The sequence below is a fragment of the Microcebus murinus genome, chromosome 16 (genome assembly GCF_040939455.1).
Source record: "Microcebus murinus isolate Inina chromosome 16, M.murinus_Inina_mat1.0, whole genome shotgun sequence".
Taxonomy (NCBI): domain Eukaryota; kingdom Metazoa; phylum Chordata; class Mammalia; order Primates; family Cheirogaleidae; genus Microcebus; species Microcebus murinus.
Genome location: NC_134119.1, coordinates 13,976,682 through 13,983,099, shown reverse-complemented (window position 1 = coordinate 13,983,099; position 6,418 = coordinate 13,976,682).

Below are 6,418 nucleotides of genomic sequence, written 5' to 3'. Positions count from 1 at the left end.
TGTTGACATATTGTCTGTTCCTGCTTTCACACTACAGTGACAAAGACGTGTAGTTACCAAATACCGTATGGCTCTCAAGCCAAAAATACAAAAAGTTTGTTCACGTCTATCCCAGACAATATAACCATCCCCTTTAGATCTCAGAATGCTAGGATATCAGAGCTGAAAGCATTTGTATGGAATATATTGTCCAGCCGAGACACAGAGAGGGGAAGGAACTTGCCTAAGGACACACAGCAGATAGTGGAAGAATCTGGAGGAGAACCCTAGGCTCTTGCTGTAGGAAACCCCGAGGGTTCGCATCAATGCTTGTGCCTCCAAATGTGTGGTTTGCATGCCCGGGCAATCCCCATATAGCGCTAGGGAACACTGAACTGCCGGCTGGTGGGAAGGGTGGCTCCTCTTCCGTCTTCTTTCAGTCTTCCGACTAGGCAAAGAGGAAGCCGGCTTTGGCATTCGAGTGTCTTTGTCACCTCTTTCATGCTCAGTAAACTTCGTAAGGAGAGGACTGGTGAAGCCTTCAGCAGGCAGCACTGTCAGATCCAGCTTCAGTGCCACTGGTTAGTGTGCTCATTTTTATACTCTCTCTGTCCGGTTACTCTTTTTCCACTTAATGTACTGATGTAAGTTTTGCTTTCGAAATAAATTAAATATAAAAAGGGAGTTGTTGGAGGAAGAAAAACATTAAGTCAATAGCAGTCCACGCGATACTTGGGTAGGGCAGAAATCATAAATATGGCATTTGAATGGCCGAGACAGGGAAGACATGGGTCGATTCCATAATGTTTCTGGAGCTAACGTTGCAGTTGCAAGGTCCTGTGATTTGAGAGCAAAGAGTGATCTCAAAGTGGGGGCAGCGCCGCCATCACGGTGGCCCGGGGTGGCCACTGCACAAGACCTCCAGGCCCTCATCTGGTTGACAAGTGACTTCTGATTCACATTAAGATGTGCTGTGGGCCACCAGGCTCCCCAGCCAGGTCCCTTCATCTCCGCCTTCTGACCTGAGACACAATCTCATGGGGCGGGGTCAGGTTGGGGACAGCCGGGTGACTGACTGGCAGAGGTCAGAGATTAGAGGTTGCTGAGATGGAGGTTGCTCCCTGCTGCCATCTGCTCAGCTCTGCCTATTCCCATCCCAAGCCGACCTTGGTGGCGTGGGCTGACCTGGGTGCACGGCCATGCACAAGAGCAGGCCTCGGGGACAGATCGACCTGGGTGTGAGGGCTGACTGCTGCATCCTCGCTGTAACTTTAGGAGACGTGCCCCACCTCTCTGAGCCTCAGTTTCCATTAACTGTGACATGGGCTCCACAGTGGCGGGGCCCAACTCCCAGGGTTGGGAGGATGTGACTCGGTGGCACAGGGGAGCAGTGACACGCAGTGGGTGCTGGAAAAATGGCAGGTAGGCTGAGCTTTTCTTATCCTGAGCCGGACCCGCTGGGGGAGCACCGGGTGGTCAGCTCTCCCAGGGTCATGGCTGGGTCTGCACGAAGCTGGTGGCTGCAGAGGGGCTGGGCTGACTCCCCCAGCCGCTGCCAGGCTCTGTTGATGGCAACTGGCTCCCCAGCCGCCAGGCAGCTACTGACATTTTTATGGGCAGGTCACAGGTAACGAGCTTTCCCTCCAGAACCGAGGGACAGTCTAGAAAATTGCACCCAGGTTGGAGGGTAGGAGGTGGGAAGCAGGGCCATGAAGCTCCACTGCAAAGGAGAGAATCAGCTGAAGCCAGGGAGCCCACAAGGGCTTGACCACCAGGGGTGGCGCAGGAGGTGTGTCTCTTCTCTCTCTTGGGATTACTTTGTGCTGAGCTCTGTGGTCTCAGAGGCTGATTCCCTGGCTTTGCAGATGGGCAGCAACTGCCCAAAGCCCTCCCTTCCTCCTCCGTGTATGCATCGTGCATGCTGTATGCACCCACCGCCCCGCCCCACTCACCCACCCAGCAGGCATCTGTGGATCCCTCTCCTTGGCCAGGCACTGTGTAAGGCTCGGAGGACAGGATAGTGGACAGGACAGAGAAGAGGTGCCTGTCTGTCCCGAGAACACTCACCCCATCATTCATCTACTCAGCGGATGTTTACTGAGCGCCTGTCCCCTGCCAGCCACCATGGCTACTGGAGATACAGAGATGATCATGAGTAGCACCGTCCCTATGCGTGGGGGTGCCAGTGAGGATGCGGATCCAGGCTTTGGGGAGGGGCCCTGATGGGTACCACTGAGAGTACAGCTGATGGCCCCTAGGGACACTGGCGATGAACATTGGTGGTGCTGCCCAAGTCATCGTTGATGACTTCCATCAGTGATGGTATCCTTGGGGTACTGGTGCTAACTAAGCATTGATGTGCCCCCCACGACATTGCTAATGGATGATGATGGCACTCCTGTGACATCAAGGGTGGGCACTGTTGGTGTCCCCAAGGCCACTAGTGCTGGGCACTAACAGTGCTCCAGTGACATGAGCGACAGGCAGTGGTAGGGTGGGGACCTGACTTTGTTTCTGCTGGAGATCTCAGTTCACCCTCCCCCTTTGGCCTCCCTTCTCCCACCCGATTGGCGCTCTTGCAGCAGGTGGACCTCGGGCTGACCCTGTGGCCGGGAATGGGGAGTAATGGTGGCCGTCCCACGGCCCCCTCCTTGGCAGGGCTGGCTCCCACTGGAGGCCAGTTGATTCCCCTGCCTGGGATTCTCTCTATGGCTAGAATGTCATTTTCCACAAAACCCCCTCTTTCTTGTAATTACTGAGAATTAGAGAGAGAGAGAGAGTATTGATTGCCGTCTCTGGAAGCTCAGGAATCATTTAGAGTAGATTAACCTAACTTTCTTTTGCCTTTTGGGAAGTTGGACTCCGAGTTATTTAAGGAGATTAATCAGCTTGTAAGAGATTCAGACAGTCTTCCCACCTCTTCTCTCTCTTTATGGACTAGCTGGGTCCTTGTCATTTTCACCCTGCCTTCAAAATATATTTGTTCCTCTCTCCCTACCACCCTGTCTATACTTCCACCATTACTCCTAGTTCCTTTGGTTCAGTGGGACCCTCTGCAGGCTCTCGTTTTGGGGAACAGCAGGTACACCTCGGCCTGGGTAGCCTTGTGTCCTGGATTCCGGGCTGGGCAGCGCATCAGAGAGGGCTGGGCTGCTCTGGACAGGTCTCCCCCACCCAGGCCCTGGGTTCCTGCAGCTGTCACGTAGGAAGGATCCAGCCGTCCCATCCACTAACAGGCCGTGGTTTCGGTGGCTTTACTGTGAGGCTTGCACATCAATTCTGCAGACGCTGTCCTATCCTGCCACTCTTCTGGGTTTGCAGGTGCAGCTCAGCCCCTCCTCTTCCCTTCCAGAAAGCTGTCCCAGACTGTGCCACCATTCTGGGAAGCTGGTCCTGCTTAGTGAGGTGGAGAGGAGGGTAGGTGGGAGGAGGGAGGGGAGGGGAGAAGGGAAGAGGCGGTGAGAGATCCTGGGGAAGGTTCAGCGCTGCCTGACTCTGCAATGACACTTCACGTGGAGTGGGAAAAGTGCAGGTCCTGGAGCCAGACAGACTTGGGTTCAAATCTCAGCTCTAGTCCCTCCTGGCTGTGTGACCTTGGGCAAGTCACTTCACCTCTCTGAGCTTCAGGTCCTTCATCATTCGACAGGGATGGAAACGGTTCCTACCTCACATTGCCACTGCCAAATGAGGTCATACTTCAAACAAGCCCTGGCTTAGCGGGTGCTCACCGATAGCAGGCAGATGTCTCCGGGCCCCAGACTCGGTGGAGGGACTGTGAGGACTTGCTGTGTGGTATGAAACTTCATCTTGCTTTGGGGACCTCCACTCCTCCTCCCCACCCCCCTGGCCCCAGGCAGACGCAGAAGGGGCAGCCAGCGTGCCAGGGGCTCTGGCAGGTGAGACTGGGATCCTCAGCAACTGGGGGCTGGGAACATCGTGGCCCTCACTGCCCCCTCTCTGCTGCTCCTCTCCTCTTCCAGGAGAAAAGTTTGAAGTCGAATGGGTCCCGAGGTGGAATATTTTCCAAATGTCAGTGCAATCTGTGGTACATTACAGCTAAATGTGATCATCGCAGTGCCGGGCTCTGAATGTCACAGCACCGGCCGTGATGGAGTGACAAACAGCAGGTTGACAGGTGGGGCTGCGGGCCCCCTTCTCCTGGGAAATCAGCCTGGGGAACTGGGCCATCGCTGCGTCCAGCAGGCAGGGGCCACGCGGCTCTGTGGGGACACACAGTGGACATGGAGGGGTCCCGTGTGTGTGATGTGTGCATAGGCACGTGTGCACCCGTGCCAGTGTCTCCGTGCCGGTACACCTCCTCCCCCTCGTCTTTGCTGTGTGTTGGTGTGCACACATGCTCTGGCAGCTTCAGAGGGTGTTCACTAAGCACAGCTTGAGATCTGTGTGTGGCTGCTGTACATGTGTCCCCCCTCAAGGTGCCTTCATATATCTAAGAGTTTGCACACATCAGTAGGCCCCCTGGAATGGTGTACACACATTTGCACTAACGCCCCGTGAGACTTTGTGTATCTGTGTAGATACAGACACCATCTATCCATGGAGCCTTTGATATCTGCCATGTACGCTAATCAGCCTGTGCCCATATGTGTAGTTGTGTGTGCACACAACTGTGTGTGGTTCTGTGAATAGTATTTGATTGTGTGTGTATATGCAACCTCAGGACATCAGGAGTGTGTGTGTGCATTTGTGCGTGTCTAGGTTTGTAAATTCCATCTCAACTACCAAAGTGGAAGGGGAAGTCAGAGCGCGGAGGGGGCTCTCTGCCTCGCTGCCTGGCTGGTGGGGGCATCTTTATGGTCGCCTGCTCTGCTGGGCTTGTGATTGGCTGGGTGGGATGGGGATTAAATTGTCTCCAATTACCCGAGAGTGCACGGTGAGCTGTGAGGCCAGAAGGATGGTGCGTGAAGGCCAGGATCTGCCAACCACGGATTACAAAGCCGTGTGTATGCAAGAGCCCCACGTGTCTGTGCAGGTGTGTGTGGACGTGGATGCCTGTGACCGTGTGTTTTGTGTCTTTGTGTGCGGGTATATTTGCCTGTGAGAATGCACACGAGCAAGACTGTACTGTGTGTGATTGTGAGAACATAGATGAGTCCTGTGTCTCTCTCTATGTGGCTGTCCTTGCTCCTGGGTGGTGTGCTAGCATGCATGTGTGGGTCTGGGGACGTGTGCCAGTGTGCATCTCCATGTCTGTGAGCACGTGTGTATCTGTATGTGATTGCACATGTGTCTTTGTGTGTCTGAGCATGTGTGTCTTTGTGTGAGACTTCACATATGTGGGTGGGCTGTTGGTTTTCCCTGAATAGTGTGTGTGTGCGTGTGTGTGTGTATGTGTGTGTGCGTGTGTGTGTGGTTAAATGGGAGAGTCTCAGTGAATGGGTGGCTATGAGGAAGAGGGAGGGAGAAAACTATTCCCATCCCCACCCCATCCCAGCTGGTGATCCGAACCCTAAGGCCTCCTCCCTCAGCTGGTGCTGAGCCTGGCATGCGGGATGTTATGGGTTGAGTTGCGTCCCCCTAAAGTGAATATGTTAAAGTCCTAAACCCGTCGTTCTTCAGAACGTGACCTTATTCGGTAATAAGGTTGCTGCAGTTGCACTTAGTTAAGATGAGGTCATACTGGAGTCAGCCACTAATCCAACGTGACTCGTGTCCTTATAAAAAGGGGACATTTGGACACAGACACATGTCAAGGGAAGAAGGTGGCCCCCTGTAATCCTAGGAGAGACGCCGGAACAGATTCTCCTTCACAACCTTCAGGAAGAATCAACCCAGCTGACACCTGGATTTTGGACTTACAAGAGTGTGGCCCGGGAGATAATACATTTCTGTTGTTCAAGCCACCCGGTTTATGGTACTTTGTTACGGCAGCCCCAGCAAACTGATTCAGGGGACGTGAAGTGGGAAGAGAGAGCGCTTCTCCTACGGCTCCCGCCCGCTCCCCAAAGACCCATTTCACAGACCTGCGACTGTCATTAGCAGCTGCCTCCTCTTCGCTCCTCGGCTCTGAAGCTCTCTGCTCGGGGCCTCAGTGTAGCAGCCCACTCTGGGAGACCTTCCTGGTAGCCCCATCGCTGTCCCTCTCCCAGCCCCTCCCCTGTCCCCAGGTCTCACCTTCCTCCAAACTCTCCTGGCAGGGCCGGCCTTATTACTGCCCCGAAAGTAGGTGCATCTTCTTCCCCCATTTCCTCCTCCCTCGATAGCTCCGTGTCCTGTGTATAACAGGTGCCTACTAAAGGCCTCAGCGAGGGATTCTAGGCTTCCAGCCTCTTTGTGGGTTTGGGATGGGATAAAGGACTCGTCTCCAACCTCCTCCACCCCATACCAAGCCCCCCATCCATGCCCTAACTGCTGCCATTTGTTTTGTGCTTACTCTATGCCAGGGCTGAGCTGGGTTAGTTAGTGTGGGCCACTTCCC